General features: G+C 45.0%; 1 long non-coding RNA gene across 3 annotated transcripts in view; it reads left to right on the forward strand.

The window, feature by feature from the left end:
• The window catches only part of LOC105249897, a 142,913-nt gene that overhangs the window by 39,400 nt on the left and 82,536 nt on the right, over positions 1-20,977 (forward strand). For 2 of the 3 annotated variants that reach the window (XR_003123327.1, XR_003123328.1), the window contains exon 2: positions 4,253-4,317. This is a non-coding gene — a long non-coding RNA (uncharacterized LOC105249897). Of the gene's footprint in view, positions 1-4,106; positions 4,183-4,252; positions 4,318-20,977 lie in introns of those variants that run through there. The other variant, XR_003123329.1, reaches the window with a different exon arrangement.

Here is a 20,977-nt window from a genome sequence, read left to right on the forward strand (position 1 = left end):
GAATTGTGGAAATGGCGTACAAATTTCTCGTCAACGGTTTACCGGTCGAAGCGATATATTTTCCTATTCGTTTCGACAAGAGCGGCGCCGTTCATCGTCGCGAGCGTTTTCAAGGATCGTCGATAGGGCGAACGCGAGAGCCGGCTGCGAGAGATCGGAAACGAGCGAGGAGCGAAGAGTAAGAGGAGGAAGAGTAGGGGAGTGGAACGTGAGCGAAACGGAGGACAAGATGATGGATGGTCCCTCTCCACCCTTAGCTGTGCCGCGCGCGCGAAGTGAGGGCGTCCCGACGCTGACGACGATGCTGACGCTAATGAGCAAAATATGAGGCGCCACCCTGCCACCCTCCTCCTCCGTCTTTCCACCCTCTCGCTTTCTCGCCCCCGCTGGCTCTCTTTCTCGCCTGCCTCACCGCCTGGCCTCGCCAGGTATCGATTGTCGTTCGCTTAAAGACCAAGAAGAGGAAGAAGAAGAAGGCGACGTGAAAACGAGGAGGAGGATAGGTTTCGTTTCGGGAACGCGAAAACAAGACGATCTATCCGTCTGATTACTCGCACCGTCCTCTTCCTTCCTCGATTCCTCGCGTATATTCCATTCTCGGTTTGTCTACGTGCATTTACCGTATCTTGATCGCCGTCGCAGTTGTCCCTCCTCGGGCTGACGATAAATAATGAGCCCCGAGCGAAATTCTAGATACCGAGAGGAATCTTTGTTTCGTTCGCCTCTCCCGGATAAACATTGTTGTACGCGGTATGCCGTTGGAAATATCCTCGGCAACGTGGTTACATTTCGCGCGACCGTAAAATATGTTAATGAGAGAACAAGAGGATGAAAAAGGAGAACATCTGTCCGTACGGTCGTGTTGCGGGTCGCAGAGTAGCAATCATCCCGAGAATGCCATTTATCGTCAAATAAAAAAATAAGAATCATCGACAATAAAAATATAAAAATAACGTCATGATATTAAGCGACCAGGTAAAGCACGTCGAGCGACTTGACGAGGAACTTTAGTTACTTTTCGTCCTCCAACGATATCAAGCAACACTATCATTACCACCGTCATCGCCACCTAGCATTTACCATTGTCGCCATGGGGTTAGTGTCGGATGTCCACACTCGTTTTTACCCTGTACGAGATGCTCCAACGACGAAAAAGGGACCCGTTTAATTTCATTTCGCTGGCACCGCCCCTACCCTCGACGCCCGGAGCGACGAGGCACCGCGAAAAAGAAACTCTTCGACGTTTTACGAGCACCTTCCATCCTCCATCACGTTTCGCGCCAGTCTCTCAACAAAGGGAATCTCGAAAATGCTTATCGTCCGCACATCGTCCGCGATGCGACCCTTCATTAAATATCTCGCGGTTCGCAAAGTCTCATCTTACACCATGCAATTCTTTATCGACTAATGATGCAGTGTTATATAAATGTTTGAAGGCTGTGGAATTTATAATCGTGTAGGCGTAGACGGATGACTCGTATTCGAAATGTCATGTTCGGAAAATTCAGATTTAGAAAAAGGATAATAATTCTATTGAAAAAGTACATTACTATATGTCATAGAATTAATAACGCATCGGATATATTTTAAACGCGACGAGGAGCGGATGAGTTGGAAAGAAACTTTGCAACTATCCATAATGCAAATTCTCTTGGTCTCGCGCATCTCCGCTTCTTTTATTGGGTCACTTCATTTTTGCGGTAACGATCCCGTTTCGGTATCACGCTTAGCACTACGACCGAGACGCAGAAGAAAGGTTTTTGCGACGCGGCTAGCGGCGAGAACCCGCTCGCAGCCTCGTTAGAAATTACCGTGCAGCCCATCCTTCTTGCCGTTAATGAAAGCCAGGTTCTATGCGGCGAAGATTATTCGCGGTTTTTACACGTCGAGGCCATTCAACGCACAGACGAAGACGCGCAGCCTCCTGGTCCACGGGAGAAATGCAGAGGACTAACAAAAGGAGACGGAGAAGGAGAGAGAGACGAAGCGAGAAAGCGACAAGGGAAGACTAATTAATTTGGCAAATCATCGCATCGCAGTGTAAACAGGGTGGTTCGATCTGTCTTTCCCGCACAAAGGGGGTGTCGACCGGGATGAACAAGGGCGACGGCGGGGGGTGGCGCGGGGGGTTCGCCAGCTCGCGAGGGTGATATCAAAGGGGAAGACGAGGGATATCAATCCCCGGAGAAGCCACGGACTCAGCCTCCGTCGACTGTATAGCCGACGCTTCCGCAGTTCTCAACCGCGAAATCCTCCGTTCGAAATTTATCGCCATCGTAACCGAACACTTCCTTCCCCGTAAGCTGGTTCCCGTAACGCGAGTCGAACCTTCTTCGTGGTTTTCTAAAACGACTGATGTCATCGATGGATCATCTCTTTTTATCTCTTTCTCTCGGACAGTCGTATTTATAAATAGCCATATTTATATACATCTGGCTTGCGATGGCTTCCACGCGAAGCGTTAAATCTTCCGGCAAGTGAAAAACTATCAGATTATCCGGAAGTAGTTTCGCCCTCACCTAGCCAGACGTCTCACAGATAACCTCGACTTTTCATTCTAAACGTCTCGTAGTAAAAATAAATCATCTGGATCAAATCAGATATCATACGCAAAAATAATTTTGTTCCATTTATAAACAGTTTTCATATATAATGATCGAAAATTATTACAAATCTATAATTTGCAATTAATTTTTAAATCCACAAGGGCAATACTAAAATTTAAAACTTTGTATTGATCGATGAAAAGCTAACATATGAATACAAATGGTTTTTAACTTTTTACAGTTCTCGACTTGTGCAATTTTTACAAAACCAGACGCAGAGTTTAAGGTCTCCATCGTTGGTTGAAATTGCGTGACAGTCGCCAGTTCGGGTATCAACGGTGACATACAAAGAACACTGGGCTTTAGCGCCACAGCTTCTGCTCGCCGTTGTATCTTATCGGAAGATCGGACTCGATGCGAGGTCAAGGCGCGCTATCGCAACCACGCGATCCGCCACGAGTCGAAGGTATACGAGGTCACCCTAGTTCTCTGATCTGGATGTCTTCCTCGACAGCGGTAACATACGAGCGCTTCACATGCCTCCGAAATTCACGGGATTGCGCGGCGATCCCGTCGATATAAACCTCACGTGTTTTATTTCGGTACCAAACGCATTAAGAATCTGCACGATTCTTCGCAAAAGACTGCCTCGATTCGACAAAAAAATCATCGATACTTTGAGCAAACTGACACGAGACGACAGCTTTTCCTGGTCTTTGTCCAAGCTGACCTGAATTCGCGCGAGCTTAATAACGACGACGAAAAGCGTAAACAGCGATCTAAGGGTGGAACGACATGATGATGGAAGTCGTCTGGAAGAAGGATTCACCAATCATTATGGAATTCTCGGGAAGTTGGGGTAATCTGGTGCTCGCGCGATCGTCATCCGGGATCGTTGGTAGACGTCGCTGCTTGGTTATCTTGGACCACCGACAAAAGCCGACGTAGAATATGAAGGAAATCGTGAGCACCCCTACAGACTCCTTTCCTCTCCCTGTCAGTTGCCTGTCTCTTTCTCTCTCTGTCTTCCTTTTTCCGTGTCACTCTCTCTCTCTCTCTTTCTCTCTCTTTCCCCCTCTCTCTCTCCCTCTCTCTCTCTCTCTTGCTCAGCCGTCTATACATCCGAACAGTCGTCGTTCCATCTCTATCCCATCTCCTTTCTCTCTATCGAGGTATAGGGAGCCGAAGGGGTGTGCCGGGCGCGCGGGGTGGTTCTTTCCCTCCTGTGACGGAGGAGTTGAGAGTGCCGTTGAATATGCATGAGAGCTCCTATCTACCATCCTAAAAACATTCAGTCGACGCTGAAGCGACCGATGCTCGGACCGACCGCGCGCCTCGTCGCTCGCCAATCAATGTCTCCGACAGGCCCGTCTTACGAAAATTTCTGCGAGACGATTCCTTGTAACCACGAGCATGGGAGTGAGGAGATACTCCCGCGTTTCTTCCTCGACCTAACGCTACCATTGCCAGCAGACGTGCGCTGACATTTTTATTCCGTGGAAGAGAAACCGCGGGGTTCACTGTACCTCGGGGAATGTTTATTTCGCTGAATTTAGATCGCTATTTTTACCGATGTATCAGTAGCTTCTGATTAAATTTTTAATACCGAGAAACTAGATCTGGACAAAATGTTGAGGTATAAAATATTTTATCAATTTCTTTCTCTTTTTAGATCCATCATTAAATTTATTTTCCTTTCGTTTCAGGAAAAATATGTCATCGTACGGCGTGAATCATACATAAAGCGTATCCGTGTTTCCTTCTCTCTCAGGTACGTATGACAAACTTGAACGTGTCATCTAAACAATTTGCTAAATAATTATACACTCTTTTCGCCGGAATAAATTCGACATTGGAATTCGTTCGCGCTGCAGATTAGTTTTATCGCGACGATCACCGGGCCATAATTATGTTGTAACAGCGCGCATAAATGCCGGCGTGTAAAGTGAAGCGTGTTAAGCGTGACTCAATTATCTTTCGAATCAGACACGGAAGACGCAGTGTGTCTGAAATATATGGCTCTCGATCCCGAAGAACGCGAGCGCGCGATCTCGGCCGCGTGCACGCGCGCGCTACTTAACTACGCGAGAGCGCGTATATACGCAGGAATGCTTAATGCATTCAAATGATATTCACTCTCGCGCCGCTGACGCGAATGCTTTCGACAAATTAACGCCGTGTATCGAATAACTATCTACCGCTGTGTTACACGCGAGAACGCGCATGTGTGAAGCGCATACACGCGCGCGCATGGTTTCTCGAGCATCTTGTAAATCAAACACACGATCGGTCGTTCCGATAACGCTTCCCCGGCGTTTCGCTCGATATAATTCCGCAGAGGAGCATTCGTGATTACATGTAAACGCGCTCTCTTCGCGGCATCTAATATTAATTCATACACCGTAGGGGAGTCGTGCCGCAACCTGATAACCCTGTCTAGTAACTACCGATAGTTGCTCGGGTAGTTGCGTAATCGTGTACGTCCATTTCGCGGACACCTTGCTAAAGATAAGTAATCGCTGACTGTAGACTCGAAGGTCTCTCCTCGCTAGGTGCAACGTGGATCATTTTCAAAGAGCTCCCGAGTTGCACGACGAGAGACCCGAGTTTCAACCTTCTCCCTACCGGTGTACCAGGATTACCTATTACATCGAGAAGAGAATTTTTCTGCTCCCTGTCTACCAAGTCCGAATGAAACCTGGTCAAAGCTGATGAACATGGTTCTATCGCCATCTCTCGGTGATGCCAGAAGGCAAGGTAGCCATTTTGTTTCTGGAGGTGGCCAGAAGGTCGCCGTGGTGTCGCGGTACACCCGCGCATGTCCATTGGTCCCTCCTACGTTGTCCTCGCAGCGGCGGCTTCTCTTTCGTTTCGCTTAAGCGACAACGAGAAACGTACCCCTCTCCACCGGTTCTCCCCTTCTCATCCCCCTACGTAACGGACTCCCCCACTTTGGGTCCGCGACTTCCCCACCTCGGGGAACTCGACCACCTTCCCTTTTGTACCCGCCGCACCCTCTGGCCGCCGTCGTCGAGGCAGAAACGTCGCTCCCCTCGACCCCTCTCGTCCACACCGCCTTGCCTCCTACACGGCCACTACCATTGTCGTCTTCTCCTCCGGTTCTCTTCCACCTCCAACAGCAACGATCCCACCCGTTCCACCGTCGCGCGATATTATCACTCCGTTTTACTCGCGATTTATCGGCCTTTATCAACTACATTGCCGCCGAACGGTGTGTATCGTTGCTGCCTGCCTCGGCTGCCGCCAGCGCGATCGCTAAACCCCATTCCCGGCTACGATCCGCGCCAGGTTTCTCTCCACCGCGCCACGGCATATCCTCGTAAATCAACGCCGGTGGTTTTGATCGTTGTCGTCCGCACTGAAAACCGCAAAATCGAGCGACCGACGCTGCTGCCTTCTCACCGGGTCGTCCGAGAGACGGTTGTGACGTCAAACTCGCGCCACGATGATTCTTGCTCGTTTCGCGCCATCGCGCCAATCATTTTCGTTCAATGACGATATTGAACACGTACGCGATGCTTTCATCCCGGAATACCGGGAAAGAGGGTGGCTATTTGTATGAAGCTGTTTAATCTGGAGTACTAATTTGCATACTAATAAATAGCAAAGTTGGAGCATCATGCTGCGTTATGAAAAATGCGTTGGAACTTTGCACAAATGGAATATTTATTACAATATCCCTTTTTAGAATCGGTGGAAAAATATAAAAAGAGACGAGGCTACAACGAGAGAGCGAAACCTGAATTAATGATTCAAAGCGTGACGTTTCTCGAGTACGGGTTTCGCGAGAGCAATCGAGATGACCTTCGTCAATTCGCTGCGTTCGCGAATGAGATGATCGACTTATCGGGCCAATCTCGGCGTCTTTCTACAGAAACATATAATCGGGATCGCTGCGAAATAGGGAAACGATGGCGAGCACGATGATTATTCCAATTAAAAACTCGTCAAGTGGCCGATAACTAGGTTTTCATGCGTCACGTTTTACCTCGGAGTCGGCGGAGAGACCTCGTAACACGACCTTTATTTAACGCACGCGGCTCCCACGTTCGCGGAGCGATTAGACGTTAGATTCCGACGTTTCTCAGAGTCGCGCATCCGTCCTATCTCGCATCTTATCGTCTCTGAAGCCGCCTCGCGCATACCACGGCGACGTTGAACTTTGCACGAGATTGCGCGCTCGATCCAACCGACTAGAGATTTAACGCTAGATCCAACGTTAGTGCCGCGCGTTAGTAGTCCCGGTGCCACCGATCGCTCGCCTTATCGGCTCGCTAACCCGGATCGAACCGGAGATTGAGCGAGTCTCCCGCGATACACGGGAGACACTCTTTCTCTTCTCCACCGGTAGATTCTTTCCCTCTCGTTCCAGCTCGGGAACAAAGCGATCGCCGCGCGACTCCATTTCCCGTCGTCATAGTCGTCGCTTCACATCCTGTTCCCGACTCCGCGATGTGCTCTCTCGCGGACTCCAACGCGAGAGGGGACACTGCCCGCTCGCGCGCACTTTCGTTTTCGCGCGCGCATGTGTGCGTTCTCGTTACGCACGCGTGTGCGTATGTGAAATGCGTACGCGTGTTCGATGCGGTTGCTCTTACACGTACATATATACCGTGCACATATATATATATATATATATATATATGTACGTACGGTTGGGTATATATGTATATACATCGGAGGCACCGATGCACGGTAGAGTGCTTTCGAGGCGAGTGCAGTACAGACTCACGCTGCTGCACGGTCTGGTGATTAGCGCCGCCCCTGGGGGATGGCAACCGCCAATCGGTGAATGGCGTCGCGGCGCCCGACGTCGTCGCCGGGAATATCCCCTGCGGGTCTGCACAATCGCGGATATAGCGGATAGCGTCGGGCAAAGCCACGACAAAAATCAATCACTCGCTGCTTCCTCTTGTTCGCGATGCTCTCTCCCTCTCGCTCCCGTCTCATCCATCCCGTCGCGCGCTCCTATTTCTGTTTCCCTCTCTGGTTACACGGCTCTCTCTCCTTCTCCTACATCGCTATCGGCTCGCGCTCGGTGTTTGCGCGAGCCAAAACTACGCATCCACCGTAGTTGCGCGCTTTTCTTTTAGTTTACCTTTCATGATATCTCGCGACAGCCATCGGGTCTGCGAAAGGCTTCCCGAAATCGTAATAAGCGAAAGAAGCAACAGAGTCGATGGTAGATGGTTAATTGTGATGTAGAATCGCAATAAATTTCACCGAAGGAACAACAAGATACGACGATCGATGTTCCCGAGTATCCCGAAGAAAATACGTGAGAACGGCTTTGTGCGGGACTTTATAATCGCCCGTTGTCGAGGTGTCATGTACGAATCCTACCGTCGCGAATCGACCGATTTTTCTCGCGCGATCTTCCCACGTTCCCTCGCATATCCCGCGCGTATCATTCTTGCTCGCGTCGATCCGCGTCCTCGTCGTCGACGACACGCGAGAACGGGACGAGGACAAACGCGGGATCCTAGACGTACCGGGCTGACCGACGACCCGCCTTGAATTTCATTCACACACCGCGAGGTCGAGTCTCTCGGTCTACCTACGCGGAATACAAAACAATGTTCCCACGGATCGGACGATACGGCGTCAGCCGAAATGAGAGAGACGCATCGGTCCTCTCTTCGAGACCTTCCCCAAAATTTACTCGTCCAAGGAGGAAAAGAACGTTGAGTTATAGCTGCAACTTTGGAACGTAACATTTATACCGTACAATTGACCTCATTCTACCAACAGCTAATTTCCATTTTGCAGACTTAACTTTCAGTCACTCGGCGAAGTTTCGTATTAAATCAAGAATTATCTCCCTGGCTTGTGAGTTTTACCAAAAGATTATTATCAGCGGGAGAAGAAATAGGATATAATTATTTTATCTTCGCCAAGGATTTATAATTATCATTCTTCCATTTAATTCTTTCGTCTCTTTCCGTTGCATAAATTTCCCGGGACTACGAGGTAACAAAGTTCCCACAGCAAAATATAAAAGCGATATTTCTTACTAAAGTCACCCACGGTATATCGCTTAGCGAAGCCATCGTCACGTCAGCGGACGTGGTTATGACATCAAATCGATCCGCGAGCTATCGAGCGGCAAACTTGCCGCGCGCACGAGCTTTCGAAGGAACTTTCGCAGCCTTCAGCTTTCTCAAAGAGCCCCCAGAGTTTCTACGACCGTGCGTCGTGCGATTTTCATAAATTAAGAGCGGAAAGCGCGCGTATACACGAGCGCGACAGAGCGACCCCTCGGAAGGGAGGGAGGAGGGAAGGCGAACGAAGGCAGGGAGAGAGAGAGCCGAAGTGACTGAAAACATCCCATGGCGATAAGAATCTCCCGGCGATTAATTGGTATGACAGCGGCACACGTTGCCGCCGCGTTAGACCGCGCGGTGCGCCAGCCGTGACAGCGCGTCCGTATATCTCGCGCGATATCTCCTTATGACGATGCCCGGTCGACGACTCCTTCTCCTCCCTCTCTACCGCCCTCTCGGGTCCTCTCGTCTACCTGTGCCGGAGGGGCAGAAAAAACACGAGGGGTGTCGAGGAGACGCGCTCCCGAGGGCGCCGATAAAGAGGAGATCGCCCTTGCGGCACGTCGCGATACGAACGCCTGCAGTTCTCACCGGAACTGTAGTTCCGGGAAAAGCCTGTAGAGAGGCCAGCTGCCGGAAGTCGCCGGGATGCGAAGCGCCGCGCTTTACCGCGCGAAAGCTCGAGCGAGGAGGGAACTTTGGTCGCGCAAGCCCGTTGCAGGGATCTACTTGCCACCCGGGGGGGTTCGTATCCCCGATGCCGAGTCCCTTCCACCCTCCGCCACCCTCTCTCTTTTCGTGGGCGCGGAATACCCACGTGGTAATGCAGGGATCTCGGGAAAGCTCGCAGGACCTTATCCTGAGGTTGTATCCTAGGTCTCGATCTCGCGATAACACGGCCGAATGTGCGAGCTCTCCACCGCGAGTTTATTCGGCGAGTTTATTCCACTCCGACATCGTCTGATAATGAATTAAGACGGAGCGGGAAGTGTCTTTTTTTTTTTAATCACACCTGCAAAGTACTTCGTAATCTGTAGCTCGCAATAAATGCGATTGATTTTATCCGAAGGACATTGAAATATTTAGATATATAAGTAGCAAATGTCGTCATCCGTTTGCGCATTTATTGTCGCATCAGATATCGCAAGGGTTTTTATTACATTCGGAAGATTTAACTTACGATATTCAAAGTGAGATAATAAAAATCATTTAAATACAAAGACAGATGTCGAAGCTCGAGGTATCTCCAGGTACGCAAATATAATATTCTTTCGAAATATTCAATATTGAGAGGTAATTGATTTTCTTTACCAGATTCGACTGTTAATTATCCCGTGTTGACGTTATGCCCGATTATGGCCTTTTGTATAAAGCCGCGCGCACACGCGAGACTGTAAAGCGCAGCTGCAAGAAGTCTCGTCTGGATCTTACCGATATCCGAGGTCAGCCGTGTCGGTTCGTGCTGGCCCCGAAGATCGTTGGTCCACCTGCTCCGCGCGGCAAACGTTCACCTGCACTGGGCCCGCGTAAGCCAAACTTACACTTTCACGCACACGCAGCCGGACGAGAACCAATGTCCACCTTTCCTTTCATGTAAACATTACATAGATATTTCAACGTCGGCGAAAACAGAAATCTGAATCTCATTAAGAGTCGAACAATTTTTTTTTAACACTGACTTTATATTCCTTAAGAATCAAATAGACTTAATATTGCTTAATATTGACGTCTATGACAATCCTATCCAAGTTGATTGACGATTGACAATTGATGTAAGAAGAAATGTGTCATTTTTTTACGATCAAGCATGCTCTTTTTTCAATTAGACGGATTCTTCGCAACGGCTGACAGTTTATCTCGGGAACGATTTTCCTCGATATTATCGGTATATAATTATCCGTTTCTTTTCCACGGCGGATTATCGTAAGGAAAAAGGAAGAAGTTTGGTAGCGCACCTTGCGCGACAGGTGCCATTCTCCATAGCAGCCATAAGTAACAAGTACCCACGCGCTTGTTCGTGCGGCTTCTCTCTCCAGCTCCGATTCTATCTCTCTCGCATGATAAATGCGCATCCACGCTCATGTTCCTACTCTTGCGTATTATACATCTATCTACCGGTTGTTGTCGTCGTTGGACTATATCGTATCGGTGCGCGCACTGGCCGTGTCCGATAGACGCTATCGTCGGTTCTTAAAAAAATGTTAGCGACCGGCGTATAAGCACCGTGACCTCCGTGATACGATCTAAAGAGCCCAGAAGCCTGCTGCGACAGAGCGTCAGATGCTCTTACACGCCGCAACGGGGTGGTTTGCCGAGGGTGACACGGAGAGAAAGAGAGAGAAAGAGGAGAAAAGGACGGTAACCGTCACGCCGTCACCGTCGTCGAGCATCGCCAGACGACTATCACCGGAAAAAGGCCGAAACGAAACGACTGACCTATCTGATACGGCCGAGACACCCGGCTCGTGCACATGCTCGAACACCACGAAATCAAGCTAAATACGTGAAACATTAGAGATAACTTTTAATTTATCTATTTAATAGTACTGTCTTATCAATTTACACCTGTAAAGTTTTGCTAGACTTCATTATTGGAGAATTATTATTATAGATACATTCATAGATATCATTGTATTTTTTATTATTATATTTTAAGAAGAAAAGATACTAGAAGCTTATTAATCTTAAAACTAATTTTTTCTTGATATTTTCAAAATATAAGTGACAAGAGTTAAACGATGCCGAAGGCGCTTCAGGCGCGAAGCTTCCATTAATAACGCCGAGGAGCTCTTTGTTTAACCGCGCGTCATTTGAACCCGCGGCGTGTTAGCTTCTGGGAGGAAGTAAGAAATTGATAGAGCCTCTGTGTATCGGGTGAGAGATCCGGTGAGGAGGAAGTAGACGATAATCTCATCCGCGACACGAAAGGGAGAGGCGGCAGTCAGAGGTGAGGAGAAAAGAGGTCGCGTCATTGCTGGCCATGGCCCGTGATCGATGGCGTTGGGCGTTATCTTCGCCACCCCCTCTTGTTCCCGCGGTAATTCATCATCTCGGTCTGTTTTTCACTTACTTTATATGCAACATATTCCGTAATTTTTATTCAGTCAACCAGTCGCCGTCGCCGCTGCCAGCCATCTCCATACAGAAAAGCTACCTCATAAAATAGCGAGCCAGGCTTCGGTGGACCGTCATCTCCGCGAGTCGTGAAGGATACAGCGACTCGCTGAGGAAGCAGACGGGGCGACTAACGTCTCCCTCGATCTAAAGTAACTCCGACCAAGACTCGGACCAAGTCCGAGGGGTTACGCAAGCTTGCACTCTATATGCTAAGGAATTTCGATATGGAGATCTATCCCCGTGACCGGTCAGTTTGATTTATTGGCTCGAAATCGGCCACGCTAAATTTCGGGGAAAAATATGCTGCCTCTCCTCCCCTCGGCTTCTTCAACATTCTCCCTCCTCCCCCTCGCCGGCGTCTCGGCACCGATCGCGCCGTGTCCTCTGACCGGGCTTTCCCGGCGATATTTCCATAAAATGAATTATTAGACTCTCAGATATATCCGGGAGAACGCGCGGGATGCGCCAGGCTCTGTTCTCAGGAATAGTTTGACAGAAATCTCGGGGTGAATTTATGTCGCCTAAGACAATCTCGCGGGAGTGGAAAGGTACTCGTATTTTAACGTCTCCTTTGTAAAATTTATGAAGTCGAAACGTATGGTAAAATTTTAATTATATACAGTATAGAAATGTCTACATGTGCAATATTTCAAAATAGGAGACGATGTATAAAAAATTAATACAATAATATAAAATATATAAAGAATCAATTATAAAGCATTAATTTATATTAAGTAGTTTTAATGAGAAATATTAAATAATATAACACTGTCTGATTGTCAGCAATCGAAACATTGAAATATCAGGCGATATCAGTGAAGTATCCAAGCAGTCGGTCACCGACGGATATCCCTTTCGGCGATACTATAGAAGTCCTAAAGTGAGTCTAAGCGCTAAGAAAATCGGAGGGCCGGGCACACAGGAAACGAGAGGTAGGACCGCGGTAAGAGGCACGAAGACACGGGAAGATGAGAAACGCTGGATGCCAAAGATCGAGGATAGGGAAAAGGTGAACTGTAGTAGTAAGGGAGGAGCTGAAGGCACGAGAGCGTAAGCGGGGGAGGTTGAGGTGCTTTCGAGGCTCGAGAGTCGCGCGAAATCTGCATTTCAGCCTTCTATCCTTCCGTTTCCACCGTCATCCCCCAGCACGGACTCGCTCGAAGCCGAGAGCTTTCGAAAGGCTCGCAAACACTCCGCGTCGCGAGAAAGCTTCCATAGCTGTGCACGGGGGTGTGTGTACGCCTGTGTACGTGTGTATACAACTGTAGACCCGCTATAAAGACTCCCCGGTAAGCCTCGCGCCTCTGTCATCCTCCTACTTTTGCTTTCGTTCCAGTATTTGCCTTGCGAGAGAGCGTAACGCGAGCCTTTTATTCGGCAGATCAGCATTTTGCAAAAGATATACACGAGGGGAGAGCTTCTTAAACCAACCTGATTGTCAAAGATTGGATAAAATCGAAATGGCATCTTCCTTACACTTTTACATTTAAATACAATCGATCGGATAATCTCTCCTACGGCATCGGAAACTTTATACAACGACGATAATCGACGTACGAGGCCAGAGGGATGAGTCGCGACGTCAAACGCGGAATGAAAAATTGTTTACCAGCCGGATGCAAGAGTCTCGGGCGAAGGATGGCGAAGAGGCGGCCAGGAGGAAGAGGCAAAGGCGACGGGTAATTAATCCGCGGTTTTTCTCGTCTAATTAGTTGGATTTATTCCGTTGGTCCCCTTATCCACAGACTCTCCTTCGCTCGCCGCGTCGCCATCGCGCTCGCACCAACTGTAGCTAGATAGGTTGATGTATGGAAATGTATGCTGGGAGACGGAGGCTCGCATTTTTCCAGGCACGGTGCGCCTTCATTTCCACCGCAGCTTGCTCCCGTACCCCTCCTCCCGCAGTCCTCTCGCCCCCACCCCCGTTCGGCTTACGGCCCCGTATATCCAACACCCCCTTAATGACGCGTCTACTCGTTAAATTCGTGTCAGGCCACCGCTCTTTCTAGTCGCCGTGCTTCTCGAATCCGCGCGAGATCCCGCGTACTTAAGGACGAATCCGCTTCCACCTTGGCGGGGATTTTCACTTTCCATCCGTGAAAACCTTTTCCTCGTCGCTCGATCTTTCGCGCTGATCCTCGCTAAGCTCGTCGAGCTCTCGGAACTGTCTCCGAGTTGCGTTAACGTTCGCGCGAAATTACTTTGTTCAGCTTCGCAAATTGGAATTAACGCGCGATTTAATAAAGATCTGACACAGCCATCGATATTTATATTTGCCTCGCGACATTTAATTGAACATTATTAACGCCTTTTCTACCGTAATTTATTAAATCATGTTCAGAATCGATTTAGAGGACGTAAATCTTAATATCGTATTTATTCACATTAAGAAAATAAAATGTTTAGATGATTATATTTGAAGAAAGAAGTGCTGCAAAAAATTGAACATAAAAATAGCATTCAACAAAGCGGTAAGACAAAAGAATCGTATTATTTATGCCTTTATGGACACAATGTCCGGTGAAGATGACGATTCGAGGACATCCGGTGTTCTACTAAAAACGTATATGGAATGTAGCATGTACGGTACAAAAGCGGATTGTTTCAAAAACAAATATGCGCTTTAAATAACGTTGCCAAAATATCATTCGAGATATCGAGCTAATAATAACACAACACAAGCAGCATTGTCTTGTCACGATAATTGAAAAGTAATAGATAAAAGAGCATGCAATATGTATGCGCATGATGAATAATGCACGAGACCGCTGTCCATAATAATTGGTGCACAATATTATAATAAGATTATTTAAGGCCAAGATAAAAATACTCAGTATAAAGACATCAGCGATAGAACATTTGTTTTTTTTTCCTATAAAAATAACCCGAAATATTGCATCTAATAAAAATAATAATATGATACAATAATAATAATAATAACATAATAGTTTATATATCTATAAATTCTAAAAATATTAATAAATTTTATTCGATAAAATACTCTTAGCAAATGGTACTTCTAATCTAAATCAAAGTGTGAATATATATATATAAGGGAAATATTTATTTCATTTCATACAAGAGTCTTCGGTTTAAAAAAAAATATCATTACATGAGAATGATAAAAGGCATTTTTCGATCGATTCTTCTGCAATAATTTTTCGCGTCGAGCTCGATCTCTTTCCAAAAACAGCTAACTTCCATGACAGTTTGAGGTAAGGCGATAGGGAAGCGCTAACGTCCGTTCTCCATCTTCAACGTCAGCCATCGAGGACATTGCGACAGCGGTAGAGACGGTTGCGGCGGTTACATTTCCCGGCGCAGCCGAAGCGTTTCGACCAGTAAAAGCTCTCGCGTGAACGTGGAGTCGCGCGATACGGCGATATACACGCGGAACGCACGCACACGCTCGGTCGGCGAACAGAGAGCTCGCGTGTTGCGCGCCATAGTTACCTACACACCGGATAGTCACAAAGGAACTGGAAGAAGAGAGAGAAGAAGATGGACAGATAGAGAGCGAGAAAGAGAGAGAGAGAGAGAGAGAGAAAGAGAGAGAGAACCGCAACGGGTTACGAGGAAGCCAGAAACGCGCGGCGTACCCGCGGCGATGCCCAGGCACGTACCTGGTAAGTAGTAGGTACGTAATGGGTATAGCAGGCAGTAGGTGGCAAGGCTGCGTGACGAGGCGATTGCGGACCGTGACTAAAATATTTAAAAATATGTATCTTTCTGGCCGGACTGCCGTCCAGTTCCAGTCCCCGGCGCGGACCCTCCCCGTCGCCCACGCCGCTTCCCAAGCTCGCCGCGCGCTCTCTGCGCCGCGCTATATTTATTTCGCGTTTCCTTCCTGCCGCGCTCCAAGGGTTGCCTTTCCCGTGTGTGTGCGCGCTGATATTCCACCGTCTCTCCTCTCCGCTCCTATCGCGAAGCTTGCGCAACGCGCCAGCACTTTGTTTGTTCCTCAACAAACTCTAGTCGCTCGCCAAGATGATTTGGAAGATAATTTGGCGCGATGGAAACCTATTACCGAGTGTAATTACCGGTCAGCAGACTGTTATTAGGCCATCTGTCGCTTCAAATTAATTAGAACTGTCGTTCATATATTGCGTCCTTTTTTTATTTTAATGCGAAAAAAGGTTTCAATATTTTAAATCTACCACTAACAAGTGAAACTTGCTGGTAATCATATCTATTTCCGATAATTAATTAACTTTATTTGTTTAATAATTTGTAACAGTAACTTGTAATTATTACCATCATGCAAGTCATTTATGAAGATTAAATTAATAGGGGTAAACATTATCAGTAATCGCTTTGATGGCATAACAGCTGTCATCAAATAATCATAAATGACATTAATGAAACGTGGATTTTCTTACTAGAGTAACTTTACGTTAATAATAATTAATAGATTAGTAGACTTGTTACTATCATTCGATTGTGTTTATATCTAATTATTTTCATTTACATAATGATCATTTATGACATTATATATAAGTATATTATTACGATAAAACTTTATATAATATGCAAATTCTTTCTTTTTTTCTTAACAATCTTTTCCATCAATATTGAAAAGAATATATCATACAAAACGAATTATTATTACATACTTGTTTTTTTCTGTGAAAAAATAGATAAATCGTGCGTTATAAATTTTATTTAGCTTTAAGACGATTGGAAGACGATCTTCCATCGCTAAACGATCTATTTGGTACTATATTGTACGCATTAAATCATCGAAGCAGGTGAGGGCGGTCGAAAAGAGCATGTGCAATTGTGACTACTGCATTCGCTAGTTGCGAATACAAATTGAGAACTTCAACAATAATCCAACATTATCTGACCAGCGTACTTTTATGCTGGCCATCCTTTCGGGGGATTATCGAATGTCATAAGTCAAGGAGCAGGTGGACCGGTATGATGAGGGTATAAAGCAATCAAATTTATCGTTGCAAACTAGCATAAGTATTCGAAAATTCGAAAATTTATTATTTTGCATCTTGCAACTGCATGTGACTTCCTTCCTTCGAATGCATTATGCAAAAACCTCTATGTAAAATTATGCTACAAACTGTCCGAGGTTATTCCCGATGCGAAAATAATTTCATATCGATTACTCCACATACGTCTAATCGATTATTCGATTCTTATCATACGTCAATTATGATATAATTAAACTTAAATGCGTGATGGTACTTTTCATATGAACCAGTAATTATCTAAAGAATTTATAGCATTTTTATTTTAATATCCGCGATCCGATCTTTTTTTCATTATTTTTAATTATACATGTGAATTTTTTTCTACTCAATCGCTTAACATAATATTTAACGAGTTAAAGCCTATATTATCAGAATGGTTAAATGTTCGAGACGAGAAGCAAAGGATCCCATCGTCTCTTAATAAATGAGTTATAAAATAAATATCTCGACGTAACGCCCTGTTTCTCCGACAATTAAGCTCCATAAAACAGTAAACCGTGCGATACCCGAGCATTTCGGGCACCAATGAATATTTTTATTTAATGTCCCATTAGTGTTCTAGCCCGCCCCTGAAATTCACTGGGAATAATTGTTCAGAATGCTGCTGGTGTTTCAGGGAAACACCCATAAAGTCACGAGAAAGTAATCTCTTTTAACGAGCTGGAATTCCGCGGATTTAATCATCTTACCGAGAAATAATTTCACATTCCCATAAATTTTTATAAATTTTTATCGCCGATTTCTGTAATTGGAAAATGTCTACACAGTAAAAAAAAGTTAATTATAACATTTTTCACATGTCCCAGAATGTCTACTCTAAATTTGAAGTTAAGATAACTCATTCGTATGTTATTGACAAACTAAAAATGTTAAATAATTGACACAATACTTTACATTTATTTTTGTTATTGTGACTTTAAGTGTAATGTAAAAATAATATACAAATTAATTAAAAATTACATGAAAAAAATAGTTACAATGATTCGTAAAAATTGTTGTACGACATTAACATATAATAGTAATTATTTTAACATAAATTATTGTAATAGAAATATTTGATTTTAGTAAATTTGATTATTTTGTATGTCAAAGTTCAAGATTATTTCAAGATTTACTTTAACTTTTCTTAGAAACATGTTGATTGTTTAAAATGATTATGTTAAAAATACTCAAAATAATATTTCATTTCTAAAAGACATATACAAAATGTTAAATTATAAAGTTGACATAAATGTAACACATGAAAACGTTATAAAAATAATAACATATAAGTTGTATGTTAATTTTACATTAAAGTACTAATCAAATATGATAACACGAGAAAATTTTAACATATGGACGCACAACTTTTTACTGTGTATCATTCATAAATGTTCGTCTCGATATTTCATATGTCTTTCGTTATTTGTTTCAATTTGTTTGAGATAATTCATTATTCATACTTCAAGAATATTATATAGTATTTAAAAAAAAATGATTCGAGTAATCGATATCACAACGTTTAAGATAAACGAATGCTTCAAAAAGATGACTTAAACATTCAAGTTATTGGATCTGTATCACTTGTACCACTATATCGTGATTAATATAGATTAATCGCAACAATTAAACTTCTTTTGCCTGCGCAGATTTCCCTCTCGGTGCGTAACGACGAACAATTAAATGTCAAAAAATTCAACGCGGCATTGCGCGGTCACCGCTTTCGACTCTTTAGATAAAATAGTACGCGATATCGAGTAATGATGAGAGAATTTCAAGTTGTAAGACGGCTTTGCGTACGGGACCAGGAAACAGAGGAGAAAGGGGAGGGACAGAGGAAGAGGAGAGGAAGAAACGGGGGCCATCTCCGGTGGAGTAGCGGGTAGCGGTAGCAGTTAGCGCCAAAATAAAATAAGGATGGTACAAAATGAAAGGCAGGAAAAATAAGTCGGCCCTTATCTCGTCCTCGTCCCGTTCCGTTTGGCCCATGCATATTCAAGAGTTTCGCTCTCCCTCTCCTTCTCCTTGTCTCTCTCCCCTTCTCTTTCTCTCGCTCGCAATCTCGCTTCTTTCTCTCTCCTTCCTCGTAGATTCAACCAGCCATCCCCCTTGGTTCTCGTGGTTGGTGCCACTGGCTCGTACCGCAACGGACTCTATACTTACCTACGTCCGCCACCCGCTAATTTCTAGGCTTCCTTCTTTAATTGCACCGGTGCGATAATAAGACCGTATATATACTCGTATGCTTGTGTGTTTGTATGAGTTTGTACGAGGGAACGTGCGAGCGCGACTGTGTAAAGTAGGTACAACGGGGTAACGAGGTAACACCCATTCTTACACCCTCGACCATCGAGATAATCTTTATTGTCCCGATGCCTGACGAGACGTCATCAGTAACTGCGCTAGAGACTGAGAAGAAGCCTTATATCTTTGATACGGGCTGAATAAAAGAAACTGTGACGAAACCAGTTTTATAAATTCGCTTCCGGCTTAAAAAGTCATCCTCTACAACATCTGCGATAGTTAGTCATTTTTGAAAAAAAAATTATTAACACGTCTAGTAGTTCCCTTGGGAATATTAGGCCCGGTTGCACCAACGTTATTTTAGCTTTAAGCGAGACTTAAATATATGTCTTTATCTTTCTTTCTAAATAAATAAAGACAGACATATATTTAAGTTTCGCTTAAAGCTAAAATAACGTTGATGCAACCGAGCCTTATTCGGTTTAATCTCGCTTATAAACTCGTACTTTACCTGTTATAACAATATCATAAACTGGTTACTACATAATGGTCATTTTAATCGTGGAGAATAATTAGCGGATGACAGATACACGAGCTTGTGCTTATGATTAAAAATGAGCCAGCGTATTTTTCCGCATAAAGACTCCAATTAAAATTTATAATTGTTTTTAATTGGAATTGGTGATATTTTCGATCCGCTAAAAATTGGAACGTCAAATAACTTGGACGAAGAACGATGCATTTGACATGCATGTCGCGTATATTTTAGTGGAATAAGGTCACAAGACAGGCCGGCCCGAGGCTCTTCTTCAAGTATGGTATCATCGAACATCAGGCCGACACAATGGCGCGGCGATGTCTCTCAGAATGGAACGGAACGCCGACGACGGATTTCGTATTGTCTGCAAGCGGGACGCGATGGCGTGTCACGCGTCTTATCGCATTCTTATAACGCGCGTGACACGCACGGCGGTACCTACTTACTTTACTGACGGCCTTACGCTCGCTTTACGACCCGCGGTGGTCGGCCACGGTCCATTATGGCCGTGGAAAACGGACCATCGATCGACAGCTGTACGCCGGGCTACCTGCACGTCGAGGATGGATGGCTTCATTAAGAGAGAGGCATTAGCGGATCGCTTTGGCACACGGTAAATTTGGCGCGCCGCAGTAATTTTCGATTACGACGCGCGAAAAAGGAGTGAAGAAAATAACACTGTTCCCTTCAATCACATCTTCACACGTCTCTTACATTGAAAATAAACTAGCGCACGTTCTGTGCCATTAAGTGAGAAGCTAATTTTATGGAAGATAGAAAAATGCAGATAATAAATATAGAATTAATGATTTGTTTTAATTTTTAACACGATAATATTTATGCGCGAAGAGATAATCAGTCGAGTACACATACAGTTATTACTTTGTGTTTAATTAAGTAAGATGATTCGGAAATGAAATCGTGCAAGGGCGAACGCAGACTTTATGTGGGAAGACAGAACTCGTTTCGTGGGAATCGAGCGCCGACGATTAACAGCTTCATTAAGAAAAGACTACGAGAATGAGCAAATGCGTACCAGTTATAAAGTCTATTTTACCGCCTCCACGGTGTAAATCGAGCATTTTGAGTACGACCGACTATCAGGCTTCCCGTGGAAATTGTCGATCCCGTTAGAGGCCAATGACGTCGTATCGCAAGGTGCGTGGTTTATGCCATAGGCTGATTTCATTGTATTAATATCCGGTTGACGCGAGTAACCTCACATTACTATATTTCTAAAAAAATCCTGAAAATTATTTTTATTAGATAAAACTGAAAAATCAATACTTTGTGTTCTTGAAATTCATATATACAGGGTGTTCCTAAATTCGCGAAATATTTTAACGACAAATTCTTTGTAACATTTCAAGATGGAAATTTTAATACGAAAATGTCGAGGCTATAATAGTTTTCAAATGGAAAAAATTTAAAGATCACGAATGATAGGGCTAGAATTTATTAGCGCGCTCAGGGGTGGCAAAATGGTTAATAGTAAAGATGCTT

The sequence above is a fragment of the Camponotus floridanus genome, unplaced genomic scaffold (assembly GCF_003227725.1).
Source record: "Camponotus floridanus strain SB8 unplaced genomic scaffold, Cflo_v7.5 scaffold5, whole genome shotgun sequence".
Lineage (NCBI taxonomy): Eukaryota > Metazoa > Arthropoda > Insecta > Hymenoptera > Formicidae > Camponotus > Camponotus floridanus.